The sequence below is a fragment of the Halichoerus grypus genome, chromosome 2 (assembly GCF_964656455.1).
Source record: "Halichoerus grypus chromosome 2, mHalGry1.hap1.1, whole genome shotgun sequence".
NCBI lineage: Eukaryota > Metazoa > Chordata > Mammalia > Carnivora > Phocidae > Halichoerus > Halichoerus grypus.
Window position 1 is genome coordinate 114287790 of NC_135713.1, and position 20488 is coordinate 114308277.

Below are 20488 nucleotides of genomic sequence, written 5' to 3' on the forward strand. Positions count from 1 at the left end.
ACTTACTATAAACATTTGTCAAATCAATTAGACATTTCTTGGGCCCTGTAATGGTGCTAATTATCATTAATTATACAGTATTATGTTATTTACTCATTTGGCCTTATAAATTGTATCTCTCTTCCACGTAATCTCTGTTCCATGGTGCAGGAGCCATCCCTGTATTGTTCATTTGTGCCTGACACCGGTAAGTGCTTAATAAATGTTTGCTGAGTGATGAGGATGACTCACTTGTGTTTGGATTCTTACTGCATTCCTAGGGGAGAAAGCTTGGGAATGCTTTGGAAACTCACCTCTATCACTAACAGTTCTGTGACCCTGGATACTCAACAGCTTAAGCCTATCCATAAAAGTGCTATCAGTAATATGTACTTCTCAGGCTTGCCACAAGCAATAAACTTCCTAATAAGTGTTGGTAGCACTTAGAACAGTGTCTGCTGCATACAAGTTGCTTGAAAGATACCAGTCGACAGTATCTGAATTCCTCTTCTTGTCCTAGCTGTGATTTACCTCTCTCTGCAATTGTTTCTAACTTACTCTACTGGTTAAGAGCAGACATTCTGGAGTCAGAAGGTCTGTGCCATCTTATTAAATAAGAATGTGACTTTGAGCTAGTTGATTAAACACTGTATACTTGGTTTTCTCATCTGGAAAACGGGGATGGTAATAACAGCACTTGCTGCATGGGATTATTGTGAGCACAGAGTGAGAAAATGCTCATAAAATGCTTCAAAGAGTGTGACAGAGAGTAAGTGCTCAGTGAAGGTCAGCTATTATTCTGTTACCAGGCGTCTTATTATCTATCATGTTGCATGTAAAGTATAGTTTAAGACTGAGCCCAACTCCTGGTTTATTTCCCTGGGGAAGGAATTATTCATTCCGACTTGGTCATGACATGACTGTCAACTCACAGAGCAGCTGCCCAGAGGCTTATCTGGTCTTGGGCACTGCAGCACCCTGCAGAACTTTAAGAGGGCATGGGGTTGGCTATTATGTTGGAATAAATAATAACAATTAACATTATTTTGTGCCAGATTCTGTGCAAGGAACTATAACCCTATTATTACTCCCATCTTAATAGATGAGGAAACAGAGGTGTAGAGAGTGGTTATACTTTGCCCCAGCCAGTGTTTGGGGGAAATCAGGCCTTATGCCCAGGGAGTCTGCATTGTTAACCATCAAGTCATCCCATTTGCTGCATTTATCATAAAAAAGAGGCTAATTTAATCAATACTTTATTGCACTTTTGATTGCAAATTTTTATCTTTACTTCCACTCAGGAGAGCCCAAACCTTGGAAACATAAGCAGCCTTCACACAGTAACATCAGGTTAATCTGTTAGAAACAGAAAGGGAAATAAGCCTGAAACACAAAAGGAGGGAACACTTCCTTTTTAGATAAAATAATGAGAAATGCCAAAAAACTAAAAACTAGCCAACACTTTTGGATAAAAAATCCTTTGGTTTTTAATAACAAATGAAGAATGTCATAAATATAACCAGACTTGTTATCTTGTTTTGTTTTTCATGCCCAATTTATGACTGAATTAACTTTTCAGCGAGAATTCTAAATATATTTATCCTGCTAGGTCTAGTTCTCCATTTGCAATATTATCTTTATAGCCATTACCTAGGGGTGGAATATGAGTATGGTGGACAGTTCATTTCTTGATGCCAATCTCCAAATTCAACCACTCCTTGTCCCTTGCTTGGGACTAAAAAAAGGCTTAGATTCTAAACCAACTTCACCATTTTAGTGAAATTTTAAACGTGTCTTCCTTTTATTGAAATTTTAAATGTGTGTTCTTTTTACTCAGTATCATTTAGAATTTTATTCAAGAGAAACGCCCACAAAATATGCAAAGATACAAACAAAGGGTATTTACTGTTCTGTTGTTAGTAACTGAAGAGAAATGGAGCTAACCAAAATATCCATCTGGAAGGGACTGGTTGTATGTATCATAATGTGGTCATACAGTGGAACAAATTAGGTAGAGTTGTATACACTGACATGGATATAATGGAAAAGAAGACTGTAGGCTGTGCTCGTAACACTCATAATATTACAGAAGGGTTTTGGAAGGACAGACATCAATAACTGCAAACTCAAATGCATAAGGGGGCCAGACTGGTTTTAGAAATGGGTCAGGTAGGGACTGTGACAACCTTGAGAACATGGAAAGCAACTGACACCAGTCAGCTTCAGCTAATCTTTGCTAAAGAGTTGGCAGATCTTTGGATTTTGCCTGAAAACCTATAAATCATAGTACTTTTCATGCTACTTTGTGATAGTCTATTTACTTCTCTGCCACCTTGAAAGCTCCATGAAAATATTTCAGTTACATGAACCTCCTGATTTTTATTTTGTGGCAACCATTAGAAACATTAAAAAATATATATTGTAAGTGGTCATCTGTGAACTGGATTTGTCTTTCAGGCTCACTGCCTATCAACCTCTAAAATATTCTTACAATGGTTATCTTTGGCAAATCGTATTTTGGGATAATATCAGACTACGGTCTTCCACTGTACTATTTATACATTGCTTTATATTTGAGGGTGTTTTTGTTTGTTTGACCATGGCAAGAACCAGTTTACTGGTCGAGGTGAGGGGCAAGGGATCTATACAATGAGGAGTGAGGGCTCAGGCCTCCCCAGTGACTTAGAAATTCATTCCTCCACCAGGTTCTGGAGGTAGGCCTTGTACTGGTGAAGGGAAGGGAGAGTGGGTGGCTGTTGGAAATGTGCAGGTGGACAGTGCTCTCCAGTAAGGAGGCATCCCCTAATAGGTCTGTGTAATAGGTCTGTGTCTAGCAGAGCCCTGAGCCTCGTGGGAACAGCTTTGAGTATCACAAGCCTCTTGATCCACAGCTGGTCCTGGGGCCATGACTCCCCCACCAAGAAACAGAGGGTGTAGCTTGGGGAGTGTCCACTTCCTTCAGTGAAGACGATCAGATCTGCCAGGAAAGGGCCCTGGTCAAACATGCTTCCTTCCCTGATCCTGGAGACCTCGCCATTGGCCCGTGATCCCTGCCAGGAAGGAGCTTCTCGCTCACAGCCCAGGACATCTGGCGGTGTCCCAACCTCTGGGCCTAGAGAACTGATCACCCTCCACAGAACTAGCGTCTCCTCCCCACCCACCCTGCCCTCAGGCAGCTCAGCACAAGCCTCCTGAGGCTGGTCATGGCCCTGTCAAGGACACTCTAGGTCCGGCAGTCTTATTAGCTGCCCAGGCCATGTCGTATCTCCTGCTTCTGCCCCCACCAGGCATGGATCCCTAAAGCAGAAGACAATCAGCTGGAAGACCTGGCAGTCCTGGGAAAAGGTGGTACAAGGTGGAACCTCGAACTTCCAGTCCGAGCGGCGGCTGCAGCAGCGACACAGAGGGAGAGACTGAGAAGTGTAGGGCGGCCCAAAGCCCTGGTCCCAGTCCCTCCCACCTTCCCGCTGGCACTCACCTTCCTCCGACACCAACAGCCGCCTCAGTGGGTTTTCAGTGGGTTCCGAGTTTGAGCAAAGAGCAGAGATGCCCAAGTAGGGGCTCAGCAAGAGCTGAGAGGGATGCTCAGGGGCCACAGCGAGGCTTGAGGACCCCCCACCTGGGAATGGGGCCAAGACCATGTCACTCAGTAACTCCTCCCGAATGTTCTCTGGGTATCAGATGTACGGCTCTGCCCTCGTTGTCTGGAGAGGTATCCGGCTCAGGAAAGTCCCCAACTCCTAAAGTGACAAACTTGTAGATGCTGCGCACAGGTCGCGGGGATCCTCGCTGGGTCCTCCGCTAAGCGCTACACTCCCTTCCGGTGGACGGCGAACCGGAAATTCCCCTTCCGGGCCGGCGGGTCAGAGCGCGCGCAGCGCAGGTCTCGGCCCGGCCCAGGTCTGGAAGAGGCGTCGTCCCCTGGCCGGGGACCCTGCCGCCCCGGTGCGTCCACGACCTGAGGATGAGGAGCACATGCCGCCCTGGTCCCGCTCCCCGGCCAGGTAGGATCCCAGGCCGCCGGGCACCGGGCGTCCGGGTGGGGGCGGGGAATGGCCCAGCCGGGTCTGGACTCCCGGCACCTCTCCCAGTTGTGGCTGCGCGGCCCCTTACCGACAGAGCTTTAGAACTGTGGGGCTTGCTTTTCTATCCACTGCTTTTATAATAGAAAATACAAATGCTGAAAACGCATTTACACTGGCCTTATGCTAAGAAGTTCTGAACCAAAGTGAGTTTCCAGATTAGTTCACACTAGAACCAGGTCCAGGAGTTTGCCTACCTTTGGTCACCGATCTCAGGAATCTTGAATTTGGTGGATACCCCTGGGCTCATCTAGATACATCTAGATAATGATAACGGGCTCATCTAGATAATGTTTTGGACTAGGGCCTTGAGATACTTCTGACCATGTTGGACTATATGAGTCTCTGGGAGTGGAAACAGCATCTTAAAGATGTCGGGAGAGAACAATCCTATCTCTCCTGGTGTATCCGGAGCTTGTGGGAAAATGCATGGGGATCATCATTCATTAATTTACTCATTCACTCATTCATTCATCAAAGGTAGTGTTTACTATGTACCTGGACGGTTGTGGGCCACAGGTCCCTTCATTGGAGCTTGCGACTTGGAAGGTGATACCAAAGTAAATCGATGATCACAAAATAGAAGAAGTAGTGTGATGAGGGTCAGCACATGGTGCTGTGGGAGACCGCCCCCCCCCGGAAATCAGGGAACACTTCCCTTAAGAGGTGGCACCTGGGCTGAGTTGGGAATTGCATTATGAGAGACCCACAGGTGTGAGGGCATGAAGGCAGGAGAGGACCTGGGACCTTCCGGGAACAGCCTGTATTCTCTATAGCCTGAGCACTGAGTTTGGGGCAGGGCGTGTCAGGTTTCAGGACTGGAGTGTGGGCAGCCACCTGGTCGCAAGGGCTTGATGAAGCAGTCTGGGATGCCTGGGCTCCATCCGAAAAGCAGCTGAGAGCCATGTACAGGTTTTAGGCTAGGGAGGTTTTGGAGCTGTTTTATATATTTATGTCAACAAATATTTTCACCCAGAGTTTTCATTTTATGTTTCCTCAATTTTATGAACCAAGGGGGAAAATACTATGTATTTAAGTGAAAAGGGAAGGTAATTTTTTTTGTCTTAAACAAAAACAAAAAGCCTCTAAGGGCACCTAGCTGATTCAGTTAGGAGAGCATGTGACTCTTGATCTCTGGGTCGTGAGTTCGAGCCCCACGTTGGGTGCAGAGATTACTTAAACATAAATGAACTTAAAAATAAACAGGGGCGCCTGGGTGGCTCAGATGGTTAAGCGTCTGCCTTCGGCTCAGGTCATGATCCCAGGGTCCTGGGATCAAGCCCCACATCGGGCTCCCTGCTCGGCGGGGAGCCTGCTTCTCCCTCTCCTGCTCCCCCTGCTTGTGCTCTCTCACTCTCTCTGTCAAATAAATAAATAAAATCTTTAAAACAAACAAATAAACCTCTACGAAATGATGACTGAGAAACTGTAGTTTCTAAGTTTTATACCTTCCTGTGCTCTTAGATTTTAGAGACGTTTCATGACATGGCATACACAGCCTGCAAGTTAATTAAGCCATCAGCTTAGAAGGTTGCCGGTAGATTCCACGCCAGTTTTGAGGGTGTGTATGTGTTCTGTATGGGGAGCTGGTTAAAGGCATCCATAACATTATGATAATCCTCCCTGAATATCGCTAGGGTTCCAACTGTATTTCATCTCATTCCTGGCGTCCTTGCCCACTAAGGGCCTTGCTTCCCTGGAAAGGTAGGTGAATACTCAGTTAATAGGAAGAGCAGAAACATGTTCAGTTTGGTGAGAACTTGACTTCCCTGTGTCAGAAGGGGAAAGGGAAAAGTCTGTGGTTTTTGAGAGCAGAAGACGGGAGGGGAGGAGCAGACAGGGTGATTGATGACGCTGTGAAAGCCACACAATTGCTGTCAAGGTGGTTTTTCACCCCTGGAGCAGGGTGATCTCATTTGCTGCTGCATATGCATTCAGCCTTGGTTTTCTGGTCTCCTGGCCATGAGGACACGTGTGAATATGCTGAATGTGTATGTGTGCTCCCGGAAGGCCGGGAGGATTTTAGAGACAGACTAAGCGGGATTCAGATTCTACTCTGCACCTTGCTTTGTGAGAGCCCGGCACAGTTGCTTGCCTTACCTGATCTGATTTCAGGATGCTTACCTGGCATGGACTTTTGTGAGAATTAAGTGAAATGAGGTATTTATGTATCGTGACTGGCACCCAACTGCTGTTCCATAGATGTTAATTTCTTTCCCAACCCTGGACTGAAGCTGCCTTTAATTGGTTTCCAGGGGACTAGCCATTTGTCTCCTTGACTCTCTGTCATGCTTCCTTTTCACTGGTAAGGAAACATATTTAGGGTAGCAGAACGACAACCTGCATTCCAGTCCTTGTGTTACTACTTACTTTGGATAGGTGGCTCAATACTTTTGAGACTTAGATTCCCTCTCTATAAAATGGGAACAGTAATGCTCAATGTTCCTGTACTGTCTACAGTGTTTGTGAGGACTCAGTAAAGTAAGGCAGGGTTCTCAAACTTTAGAATGCACCAGAATCATTCCTTTAAAACTTGTTAAAACAGATTGCAGGACTCCGTTGTCCTCAGGGGTTCTGATTCAGTAGGTCTGGGGTGGGACCTGAAAATTTGCATTTCAAACCAATTCCCAGGCCACACTTGGAGAACAGTGCTGGGCACACATTGAACACCAGTTGGATGTGAGCTACTATCATCACAAGCTGGCTAGAATTCTAATTTTAGGGTCCTCGTTTTGACTATGTGAAATAATAACTTAATTTTCAAGTTATATAGAACTGATAAAAGGAGGGAGGAAGGCGCCTGGGCAGCTCAGTCAGTTAAGCGTCCGATTCTTGATTTTGGTTCAGGTCATGATCTCACAGTAGTGAGATCGAGCCCCGCGCGGGGCTCTGCACTCAGCGTGGAGTCTGCTTGTCCCTCTTCCTCTGCCCTCTCCCCCCCGAATAAATAAATGAATAAAATCTTAAAAAAAAAAAAAAAGTAGCGAGGAGGAGGAGTTTAGTATTTTATGGGGTAAGAATTTACAAGTCATTTCTGCTAAGGGCATCTGTGTGACCCAGACACAGGAATGAGGGGCCCAGACTGACCAGATCCCATTGGCAGTTTTATCAGTCTGGTCCCCTTGAGGCATTACAGGCTCAAAAAACAAATTTCTGAAATAATCTCCTACTGCTTCCTACTAGGTGATGAGGACATGTTTGGGGGAAATTGGGGAAAATGACAGGAGACTTCCACATGCCAGAGTCTCCTTCGGTCTTTTATAAAAAGTCTCATCATCCCCAGGGTTTTTAAGTATGTCAAGGAAGGATCTTCCCACTGAGGAAATCATAGGCCCTGACTCTTTTATTTTAGAAGGTGGATGGCAAAGATAAGGGGCATGGTGACACCTCTGCCACTTAATGAGCGGTCTGAATTACAGATCTAAAATTAACAGCTTCTCCTCCTCCCTCCCACCCACCCACCCAATACTTAAACTCTCCTTTGTCATTGCTTCTCAGAGCTCTTGAGTTGCAAGAAATGCTACCTGGATCTGCAAGCCTTTAAAAACAGCCAGGGTGGGGCTGAGTGTTGAATTAGGGTTCAGAGTCTAGATTCTGCAGTCAGATAGATGGGGCTCATCTCCTGATTTTGTAGCTTGGAGTGTGACCTCATCAAGTGACCTTCTGAACTCCATTTTCTTATCAAATTGAAGGCAGTAACAGTACTCATTTCAAAGGGTGCTTATGAGGGATAATTAGGTAAGCATAGGAGGACTCAGTGAATGACAGATGTTGTTTCTTTGGGGGGACTTTTAAGAGTTCCAACTCCTGCATGCCTTCCCTGAGCGGTCACTTTTACAGAATTCTCCAGCAATGTTCATTTGGTTTGTGGGGCCTACATTCTCAACTTTTCCCAATTTCTTTATATAGCTTTGGACTACAAGAGAAGGGAGGAGCCCTCTGCATGGGGCCTGGGGAAAGAAATGCGGACTCAGGGACAGTGGAAATTTCTATGAGGAATCCGACCCTGCCTGACTCCAAGAACTTCTCAACCCCTGTGGGGCAGGGGTTAGAGCCATGAGCCGAAGGATCTCTTCTCACTTGGTGATGTGGGACGCTCAGTGGTTCAGAGGCCAAGGTGACAGAATGCAGACTTGGGGCAAGGGGTACAGTGAGAATCTAAGGGACCCCAAGTCTGTTAGCCTTCCCAGGAGGCAGCATCCCGGGCTGCACAGCAGTGTTTTAATAGAGGCCACAGCATTCATGGGATGAGAAGGCAATTCCTATAGGAACTTGTGGGTGGGTAGTAGATAGTAATGTACATGAGGGGATTGTTCCCCGGGTTTTCCCTCTGGGTGGGGAGAGATCCCTAAATAATGGCGGTGGGAGGGACTGTGATTGTACAGGTGACAGCAGTGAGGCAGGGGACTTTGAGTGATGTAGCTGAAGCATGCTGCCCGGTGCTGGCCACACGGTAAGCGTCCAGGAACCGGTCATTTTTACCAGCTGTTCCCTGATACCCTGACCTCTTCCCGGTGCCCGCAGGACTGGGCAGTCTCTGCTGTGAGCATCAGAGGACGGGGGACCTCTCAGCCCCTCCTTCCCTGGAGCTCTTTGAAGAATGCAGAGTGGGACATTAACTTTATTTCAAGTTTATTTTCTCCATCACAAGCATGATGTATCTACTTTTGAGAGGAAAGAGTACCTTCACCTTAGGTGCCAGGAAGTAGTGATGATCCTGGCTGGCTTTGAGGAACACTAGGTTGGAGTCAGAAGACCTGGATTCAAGTCCCAGCTCAGTTACCTTTGAGATGTGAGGCCATAGGGGAAAAGAAAAAAAAAGAGAGAGAGAGAGAGGGAAACAAGCCATAAGAGACTCTTACTGATAGAGGACAAACTGGGGGTTGATGGAGGGAGGTGGGCAGGGGATGGGCTAGATGGGTGAGGGGGATTAAGGAGGGCACTTGTGATGATGAGCACTGGGGGTTGGATGTAAGTCACGAGTCACTGAATTCTACTCCTGAAACCAATACCACACTACATGTTAAATAACTAGAATTTAAATAAAAACTTGACACATTAATAAACAGAAATGTGAGGCCACAGGCTAATTTTTTAACTTGCTCGTTTGTAAAATGGGGACAAAACTGCCTGTCCTACCAACAGATAATAAACATAAAGATGTTTTGTAAACTGTTAAGTTCTGTGAAGGGAATTAAGGAAAGTGGTTTTGGCGTGGCTGATGATGAAGTCCTCTAGGGCTACTGGCATTCAGTGAGGGGATGGTCTTTTATTCTGAAATGAAGACTAATGAGAGAGTTCAAGCATGGAGCCAGGTGAGGGACACAGGGGTATTTTGGGATATCCCTGCGTGTTCAGTACCTCCTCCTGAGGCCGGTTCACAGGACACGAGGCCATTAATCTTACCAGAAGGCATCACTGGGCCAAACCTGAGGGTGTGACAGGTGCCCCTCCCTCTCTACTGCTATGGTTGTTTATTGCTGTCTACCTTCCAGGCTGGGAACTTCTAGGCTCTTAGCACAGGGCCTGCCATACAGTGGGTTCACAGAATGATTCAGTGAGTAAGTGAGTGGGAGGATATGTTTTCTTTTTTTGGATCATGGTCCTTGACTATTTTCTGCACATTTACTCTCATTCTCACACCTCTTCTCTTTCCAAAATATCTTCAAAGCAGTCCACAAACCAGAACATGGAAACACTAATACTTGGGGCTAAAAAAACCAGGAACACCTGAGAAAGAAAAATATGAATTGTTCCTTCCTGAGCCATTTGTGCCTTGGGGGTCAACTTTGGGGAAGAAAGGAGACTCCCGAATTGGTTTCTGGTGATAGGGTGGGGTGGGGGCAACAGGCAAAATCTGTGGAGAATCAGTCTGTCCTGACACAACAGTACCTTTCTGTAACTTAAAAGATATGTGAACTCTAGGGACTTCCAGCCCTGGAAATAATTGCTTTCTCAAAAAAGACAGGGAACTTAAAAAATAAATCTGGTGATGGCTCCCCTTGTTATTAGGGTTGAAACGGGTGATCTGTGTGTTTTCTGAAGGCTTCTATGATTCTAAGCCAGGGAACAGCTTAATTTTTTGCTGGGTTCCTTTGTTGCTCCCATAACCTCTTAGGAATGGTGACAACAATGACATCGATGTGGAGAGTGCCTTTCCTCTGAGGGCTTGCTCTGTACTGCCCCATGCTTACTTTGACTCGTTTTTTCACAACAACCCTGTAAGGTCGGTTATAATCTCCACCCCATTTTACAGACGAGGAAACTGAGGCTCAAGGGGTTAAGTAATTTCACCAAGGTAACACAGTCAGTCACCTTCATTTGAACTTTGTTTAAATCCTGGTCTGATAGTTACATCCATGCCTTTCTCCACCCCCTGAACTGCCTCCTTCAAAAAGTGTAAGGTTGCCTCTGAAGTGTTTTCTAAGCAGTTCAAATAAAGCCCTTCAAAATATAGATTGTGTGTATTTCATGGACAAGAAATCCTCCCCCCTCCCCAATCCCTCCCTTTAAGAGCTTTTTCATCCACTGCTCACCCCCCAGGGTTCAGCCTGGAGCCTGGGGGAGAAAATGGGACAAGAGAACAATAAAACAAAAGACTCCAAGACCTGTAATGGATCATGATTGAAATGCACTTTCCCAGCTTCATAAAATGTCAGTCTGATTCTCTTTGTTCTAAAAGTTCTGCTTTCACAAAGCATCAATTTCCCCTAATAATAAGCCTTTTTATTCTTCATCTAATGATGCAGCCTGGTCTTGAGAATTCTTATGATCTCTATTGCTCATCCAAGGATGACAGAAGCACGCACAATGAATTTCTCACTTCCCTTCTTTACCTTTCGTATCATACATGATTTCCATCCCAGTGCAAGCAGGGGCTCTGAGCAGTGTCCCCCCATTTCCTCTACCCCGTCGCTCTCACACAGCCATGAACAGCTCTGAATTCTCCGCACAGCATCATCGGTTCTCCGTGAATAAGATCATCTTTCTTTTTTTCCCCACCCCTCCACGGTGACTCTTGTGTCTGCTGTGGGCACTTTCCCATGGGGGGGGGCAGTATTTTTGACTGGTTGAGTGTTTGAAGTAACATTTATCACACATGAACTGTGTTCCAGGCACACTCGGAGAGTTTGAACAGGTGATCTCATTTGCTGCTCACAACACCCTGATGTGGGGGGTCCTGGTAGTAAACCCACTGTACAGAGGAGGAAGCTGAGGCACAAGAAGTCCAAAGACAAAGCCCTCTAAGTGTCTAGATTCTAGAGCCTCTCTTAACCATTGGGACTCACTGGCTTGAGGTTGTCTGGAAACTTCTACGTGAAAGTTGGACAGTGTTGAGAGTAATATCTGGCTTTTGAAGTTTTCAGCCCAAAGGGCTCTAGAGAATCAAGGTGGACAATAACCTTGGAAGGGTCAAGCCATGCAATAACAATAACTATAGGGTTTACAGAACAGCCACAGAGCATATGAGATTACCAAAAAAGGACACAAAGCAGGGCCCAGGAATGGTAGTGGGAAATGCCCCTGCTCTTGCTTCCACTGGTCACGGCCTATGAGACCTTCTCCTAGTCATCTGCATCGTCCCTTCACTTCTCTCTCACCGTGGCCATCCAGAGATTGGTAGTGGGCCTCTTAGGATGGCAGTTCTCAAAGTTTCACATAGGTCAGTGTCACTTGGGGAGCTTATCTAACGTGCAGATTTTGGAAATTCTGATTCAAGAGGCCTGGGCGAGAGACTCACTGTTTTTCATTCTTAACTAAGCGCCTCAGAAGATCCTAATGCAAGAAGCCTCCAAGCCACTATTTAAAGTAACCACTGCTTCTCGGATTACAGCATTAGGAAAAGAAAACAAGAAGCCCAGTTGTCTGTGGCCTAGCTTTGCCTCGAGCACTCTCTCAAGGATGGCTGGGAGCCCAGCATCACTTGGTTGGTTGTTGCTCTTTGGTCTTTACCTCTGCTGCTGGGGAGGAGGCAGCTGAGTAGCTCTTCGTCTGGATCTGCTGTGCTTATTGTAGGAGCTCAGTAATATTTGTTATTATTTTTTTAACCTTCTGGACTAGAATCAAGATTTTTATCTTCTGCTCTGAGATCTCCTACCAGGAGCTTTTCTAACCTTTGAATCCCCATTTAGACCCACTGAAATGGCCAGGAAAGAAACACTGCACTAAAGAAAGACGGCTGCCTGTTTAGGTGTGGACACACCTGAAGTTGCCTCAAAACTCGTTTCCTCTGATTAGATTATGCTGGGAACCTCACCTCTCACAGGAGGCTTTTTTCCCATCCCAGATATGATCTCCTGCCAGGCACTCCCGATTGTTGCCCTCATTTTACGGCCAACACATCAGTGTCTCGTTGTCTTTAATCACCATCTCCATTGGGTTAGTAATACATCTCTGAACAGGTCCTCCAATTAGTTATTTGGTTTTTCTTGGTCTCTAGCATGCGTCTAAAACCAGGACTCTTCTGATGTCCACACAGGCTATAGGCTCGAGTAGGTCAGGAAACGTCTGTCTTGAGAGGCTAGCACAGTGCCTGAAATACACAAGGTGTTCAGTAAATGTGTGTGGATTAAGTGATTGTAATTTTACAAATCCACAGGTTTGGTTGGTTTTTTTCTATGCTTTCCCTTTCCTTCACATTTTTATTTAAATTCTAGTTAGGGCGCCTGGGTGGCTCAGTCGTTAAGCCGTCTGCCTTCGGCTCAGGTCATGATCCCAGGGTCCTGGGATCGAGCCCCGCGTCGGGCTCTCCGCTCGGCGGAAAGCCTGCTTCTCCCTCTCCCACTCCCCCTGCTTGTGTTCCCTCTCTCACTGTGTCTCTCTCTGTCAAATAAATAAATAAAATCTTTAAAAAAAAAAAAAATTCTAGTTAGTTAGCATACAGTACAATATTGGTTTCGGGAGTAGAATTCAGTAATTCACCATGTAAAAATAACACCCAGTGCTCAACAGGACAAGTGCCGTCCTCAATACCCACCACCCATTTAGCCCATCCCCCACCCACCTCCCTCCATCGCCCCTCAGTTTGTTCTCTATCGTTAAGAGTCTCTTATGGTTTGTTTCCCTCCCTCTCTCTTTTTTCCCCCTTTCTCATATGTTCATCTGTTTTGTTTCTTAAATTCCACATATGAGTGAAATCATGTGGTATTTGTCTTTCTCTGACTTATTTCTCTTAGCATAATACACTCTAGCTCCACCCATGTTGTTGCAAATGGCAAGATTTCATTCTTTTTGATGGCTGAGTAATATTCCAGTGTGTGTGTGTGTGTGTGTGTGTGTGTGTGTGTGTGTGTGTGTCTATACCCCATATCTTCTTTATCCATTCCTCAGTCGGTGGACATTTGGCCTCTTTCCATGGTTTGGCTATTGTAGGTAATGGTGTTATAAACATCAGGGTGCACAGACCCCTTCAAATCTGTATTTTTGTATCCTTGGGGTAAATACCTAGTAGTGCAATTGCTGGATTATAGGTAGTTCTATTTTTAACTTTTTGAGGAACCTCCATACTGTTCTCCAGAGTGGCTGCACCAATTTGCATTCCCACATAGGTTTTTGTTTTTGTTTTTTTGAGGCAGCTGTCCCCAGACGAGACTCTGTGGGGCTGGATAGGTATACATCCAAATAAAATGTCATGCTTCTTGGACAAAAATGAGAAAATTTAGCGCATTGTTTTAGTTTTGTCATAAAGCTAAATTTATTTAGTGTAGAAATACTGTCTATTCTGAGCCTGTGTTCTTCCTAATTTGGGAGTATTAAAATTACCCTTTTGTGAGGTGACAATAATAGATGTCATTGTATTGACTAAACTGACTCCCACCCCATTCTTTTGAGGAGGCTCCTACATCCCTTGCCTAGATGATTTGCCTAGGTGACTCCAGGTAACTCCAGAAGTAGCCTGCCCGAGCCCACTCTTCCCCCTTATCTATCAGGACTTCTCATGACAAACCAGGGAAGCTGATTCTAGCTTTTGCTAGTGTGAGGTATTTCCTCAAATACAGAAAGAGTATTTAAAAGATGATGGGTCTAAATGCAGGGTGCTCTCCTGAGTTGGATCCTGGAGCAGAAAAAGAGCACCGGTGGAAAAACTGGTAAAATTCTAATCAAGTTTGTAGTTTAGTTAATGGCAGTCTACCAGTATTAATGTCTTTGTTGTGCTAGATGTACCATGGTTATGTAAGATGTTAATAGGAGAAACTGGGTGAAGAATATAAGAAGTCTCTGTACTATTTTTGTAACTTTTCTAAGAATTTAAAATTATTCCAAAATAAAAAGTTTATTTAAAAAAAAGATAAATGCTCACAGTCTTGGGTGCTGAGCAATTCAGTTGACCAGAGTTACCTTTTTTAAAAATGTAAATCAGAGCATATCAGTATCCTTCTTAAACTCTCTCAGTGGCTTCCCATTGCTCTATGAATAAAAATCCAAATCCGGGCCCTGCTTATTTCTCTTACCTCACCTCCTCTCTGTCTACTCTGTCTTTGACCACTTTATTCTACTCACACTGGCCTTCCTCCAGTTTCTCGATGAGGCTGTGCTTGTCCCCGCTTTAGGCCTTTGCCCTGGCTTCTGTCTTGGATGCTCTTCCTCCAGGTCTTTACATGGCTGGCTTGTCTTGATATTTGGGTGCCTTTGCTGCCCACCCACTCTAAAGTAGCTTCCCTGCCTATCCTCTCCTTCATTTCACTCTGCTCTGTGTTCTTCACAACACTTAACACCATCTGTCAAATTATTTAAATGATTTATTTGCTTATTATTTGTTTATTGTCTTCTCCTCCCCCTGGGATGTCAGAGGTTTATTGTTCATCACTGCATCTCTATAACCTAGAGCAATGTCTGACATATAACAGGGGCTCTGGAATTATTTGCTGCATGAATGAAAGAAGGCACATTTCATCCCGGAAGCCTTCATGACTCCCAGTCAGGCATAAGAACCCTCCATTCAGCTTCCATGGCCTCTGGCACTTCTCTTTCCCACAGCTCTTGCCCCAGTGGGTTGTAACTGGTCCACTGACCCATTTGTCTCTTCACTAGGGCCCTGAGCTCTGATGGGTAGAATGATGTTACTACTTTTTTACTCTTAGAGATGGCATAATGCCTGGGACAACACTGACACCCAACAGTGGTAAAACTCATTAGGGCCCCTGGCTTAGACACTTGCTGGCCAACTTGGGGAGTCAGAAGTAAGCCCTATTTTATTATTATTAATTTATTTATTTTGGGGAGAGAGCATGCAGGGGAGTGGGGAGGGGCAGAAGGAGAGAGAAAATTTTAAGCAGGCTCCACGCTCAGCGCAGAGCCTGATGTGGAGCTTGATCTCACAACCCTGAGTTCGTGACCTGAGCTGAAATCAAGAGTCGAATGCTTAACCGACTGATCCACCAGGCACCCCAGAAGTGAACCCCTTTTAGACAAGACCAGTCACTGATCACTTCATTTATCTTTGTAGTGTCAGTGCCTTGCACTGGAATAACAGTTTGTGCATTTTAAATAAATAAAGGAGAGAATGGGACAAAAGAGCCTGGCTATGGGATTGGAGGGGGAGTTCAGAAATGGACTTTGAAATTCAGCCAATATCTAAGTACTGCCTGGAGTGTACTCTCAAGGGAGAAGTGAATTGACTGTTTCATGTTTGTTCTGTCTTTCTATGTTTTATCTCTTATCTGTTTCCTTAGGTCTCTTGTCAGTCATACTTTCTCCAGGTAGAGTTTTTCTTGACCCTACTGTCTTCGTTTCATTTCAGTCTCCTTTTCATTCTACCTCCTTTCTGTTACTAAGCCAGGTCTTCTCCAAACTGTAAACCCACAGCTGCTGCTTTGGCTTCCCCAGCAACCTCACTCAGCAATCACCACAATATGCAAGGGACACCCAGGGAAAGAAACAGCCTCTTCCCCTAATGAAGTGTCAGCCCTTCATCTTCTCTGATTTAAGCAAGAAATGCCATAGAATCTTGGAAAGAATGTATAACTCGGAGCTAGACTGAATGGCTTTTAAAACCCTTTCTTAGACATACAGGTGGCCAACAGACAGATGAAAAGATGCTGAACATTGCTTATCATCAGGGAAATGCAAACCACAATAAGATGTCATCGTATACTTGTCATAATGGCTACAATCAAAAACACAAGAAATAACAAGTGTTGGCAAAGATGTGGAGAAAAAGGAGCCCTCATGTCCTGTTGGTGGGAATGCAGTTTGGTGCAGCCACTGTGGAAAAGAATTGAAAATAGAATTACTGTATGATCCAGTAATTCCACTACTGGGTAGTTACCCAAAGAAAACAAAAACACTAATTCAAAAAGATATATGCATCCCTGTGTTTATTGCATTATTATTTACAGTAGCCAAATTATAGCAGCTCAAGTGTTTACTGACAGATGGTGGATAAAAAAGATGTTACACACACACACACACACACACACACACACACACTAGAATGTTATTTGACCATAAAAAGAATGAAATCTTGCCATTTGCAGCAACATGCATGGGTAGTCCTAGAGTGTATAAGGCTAAGTGAATAAGTCAGTCAGAGCAAGACAAATACCAGCTGATTTCATTCATATATGGAATTTAAGAAACAAATCAACAACAACAACAACAACAAAAAGAGACAAAAAAACAGACTCTTAAATACAGAGAACACACTGGTAATTACCAGTGGGGAAGTGGGTGGGCAGATAGGTAAAATAGATAAAAGGGAGTAAGGGTACACTTATCTTGATGAGCACTGAGAAATGTCTAGAATTTTGAATCATTATACTGTACACATGAAACTAATATAACACTGTGTGTTAATTATACTTCAATAAAAAAAATACAACCTGTTTTGTAATAAGTGAGTGATTTAGGGCAGGAAGTATTGATTTATATGTGTTTTGTGTCCTTTCCCCCATTAGAGTGCAGACAGGAGGTATAGTTATCGTTAGCACTGTACCCAAGGCTTTGCAACAGAGGTTAGTATCGAGGTGGTAGATTATTATGTCATTATTAATCCACTGTTTTTATGGACAGTGGGGAAATTATTGCAAAGAAGGGAAAATACACAACTCTGGGCAACAAGATCCTCTTTCTTGGTTAATGGTCTGGGGGTGCTGACCAAAAGGATCTTACCTTCCAGTGAGAGCTTGTGTTTCAGTGGCTGTCAATTTCCGATCAGCCCCCGAGTTTGAGAAGATAAAGTTTCTTGGATGTCTCTTGCCCTCCAGTCTGTTTGTGTAGTTTCGATTTATTTTAGTAATGAATTCAGTTGGCATTCTCCCTCTGGAACCCTGTTATTAAAACAAACTTGACAGAGACTCTGCTTGCAGGTACAACAGCATAGGAATGAAATGAACTCCCATGTACAATATGAGTCTCAATATTGGTTCAGCCTTGGCATGACACTTAGAATGAGTGAGAGCAATGGGGATCTCATTAATCCTCACAATTTAGCACCAGCCTCCAGGAGAGGAGAAAATCTTGTCTGATTGTATTGTCCTGTTAGCCTTGTAAATTCACAGGAGAGGGCAGTAAAAGGAGCAGGAATATTTATCCCAACTCTTTGGTCATTTGCTCATGAATCTAAGACAGAAGACTAACTGAAAAGGATTTATATACATAAAATGAAATCGTGGTGAGAAAGCTCGGATAGATGGAGAGAATTACTGTCAGTCATTCATTCATCTTTCATTTACTGAGCATCTACTATGTGCTAGGCACTATTCTGGACACTGCGAATGGAAAAGTTAAGAAGCCAGTCAAAATCCTTGCCCTCAAAGAATTTACATTCTGGTAGGAAGAGATAGACAACAACCAAATGAGCAAGTTAATTAATAACTTCTGTAAAGAAAATAAATCAGGGTAATGTTAATAGGACTCTCAGATGAGAGTAGTGAGAACTTTTAGGATAAGAGGAAAGACTTCTCTGAAAATGTGACATGGGAATGAAAAGTAGAGTTTTGGATGGCAGCAGCTGCAGAGATGGAAGTTAGCATGGCTGCTAATGAACAGAATGGGAGGAAGCCTTGTGCCTGGAATAAGTTCAACATCAGGGAGAAAAAGAGACCCCGCAACCCCCTCCAAATGCTAAAATACAAATAATTAACACTTCCACATTCTTAACTACTTACTAGTGATGTTTATTACTTAACAGCAATGTGACCTGGGACAAGTTATTCATTCACTCTAATTTGACAGCTATCACATGAGAGTCATAGAGTCTATACACCTCCATGGCCTTCTTACAGGAATTATACATGACAGCAATAAAGGCTAGTAACTATTGAGTACTTATTATGTGCTGGTCACTGTGCTATGTGCTTCACATATAATACCGCATTTAATCTTCTTGATAACTTTCTTAATGAAGAAGCACTGTAATCCCTGTTTTGCAGATGAGGAAACTGAGTGCAGGGATGGTGAGTAACTTGCTCACGGTCATTCAGAGTTGGGATTTGAATCCACACTCTTTTCTTCCAAAGCTCTCAACCTTACCCCCGATATCTTCCAGATGTGGAAGCCTTACAACGGTGCCCACTGGGCACCTAGCCCAGTGTCTGCAAGTGGTAGCTCTCAGTGCTTCTAGACCCATCGTTACTTACTCACATTGTCTTTCTTCCACTTTACAGCAGTATGATTGATTTTAGACCCTGCATTTTAGAATGTGACTTTCAGAAGTCAGGGATTTGCCAGAGAGCTGGAGCTGGAAGCCGGATCATCTGATTCCTAATCCCTAGGTCTTTTCCCTGTCGTGTGCCTCCCCGGAGTTTTTGCTTATTATAATTAAGCATATTTTGAAAGGAACCCTCAGAAATACACACTGAATTTGCTCTAGTAGATCCAGCTGTTTGCAAAACAATAGGTTCAATTTTCTTCCTTAATACTGCTTCTATTAACATTTAAAAGATCCCTCCATATTCATTGTTCCTATTTTAAGCTGAAAAACCATCAGAGCATTTCAGTATTCATCAGCTGATGAAACCCAGCAGGTTTCTGAATCGACACCTACTCTGCCACCTGTTGCCCAGGCGCTGCGCTCTGTGCCTGTCTTGCTCCTCCTTGTGTACGTCCCAGGAATTTCAGATTTCCCTGGGACCTCTCAGCTAGGAAACTTTGTTCCTCGTAAGTAAGTTTCTTTCTCGTTTTTGGCGTGTGGTCATTCATGTTCTCTTGGATTTTTAGAGTGGAACTTTAAACTTGAAATTTTTTCTTTAAAAAAATATTCTTGGATGGGATTGTTGGAATACAGAATCTCCCTCTGAGACTGGAAGAAAACACATCTGAGCTCTCTGCCTGGCCAGGCAATTACAGCTATAAATGGAAAGAGGACATGACAGAGGAAAAGTAAGGCAGAAGGAGTATCTCTCCCCTTGTTATTCATGAGGCTAAAGCGTCTTCTGATCTTTCTTTGAGAATGGTGCTGATGCATACCTCCAAATCAGATGTTGTCTTTGGACTTGAGATGTCTTCTCCATGTTTCCACTTAGAAGTCTAACAGGCAACTCAGATTTAATGTGATGAAGACAGACTCCTGACTTTCATCCCCAGACTTGCTCTTCTCTCAGTATCCCATATCTATTAATAGCAACTCTGTTCTTTGGTGTGCTCAAGTAAACATGTTGGCGTCTTCTCCGCCATTTCTCCTTCTCTTATATGACCCCATGTCCAGTTCATCAGCAACACCTGTTGGCCTTCACCTTCAAAATAGATTCAGAAGCTGACCATGTCTCACCATCTTCACAGCTGCCACCAGGGACCAAGCTACCATCCTCTTTCCTGATTTCCATGGTCTCTTAACTGGCCTTTTGCTTTCACTCATGCCCTTCTTCTTCATACTCGGTGTGATAGCCACAGTGATCCTTTTAAATCTGCATTGGTGTATGCCCCACCTTTGCTCAAAACCCTCCAATGGCTTCCTGTCTCTTAGAACAGAAAGTTAAGGGGCACCTGGGTGGCTCAGTGGGTTAAGCATCTGCCTTCAACTCAGGTCATGATTCCAGGGTCCTGGGATCGAGCCCCACGTCGGGCTCTCCCCCGAGCCGGGGGTCTGCTTCTCCCTTTCCCTCTCCCTCTCCCTCTGTGATCTCTCTTGCTTTCCCTCTCTCTCAGATAAATGAATAAAATCTAAAAAAGAAAGTTAAATCCTTAAAATGGCCTATGAAGCCCTCCAGGCTCCTGCCCCTCCCCATTATAATTCTAATCTCATCTAATCTACCCCCCCATCCATTCCAGAATGTAAGTCCTATGAGGGAGGGCTGTTTGTCTGATTTTTCACTCTATTTACAGTGCCAACAATGGTACCTGGCACATAGTAGGCACTTGAGCATATTTTTTAAATGAATGAATGAATGACTGTTAAGAGATGACCGTAATGCCCAACTCTATTAAGTCAGGAATCATTTCATTACAAACAGAAAACCAATTCAAATGGAATGTGGTTGGATCACTTC

General features: G+C 44.3%; 1 pseudogene; it reads right to left on the reverse strand.

The window, feature by feature from the left end:
- Positions 1–2669: 2669 nt before the first annotated feature.
- Positions 2670–19872, reverse strand: LOC118528893 (interferon regulatory factor 3-like; annotated as a pseudogene).
- Positions 19873–20488: the final 616 nt, after the last annotated feature.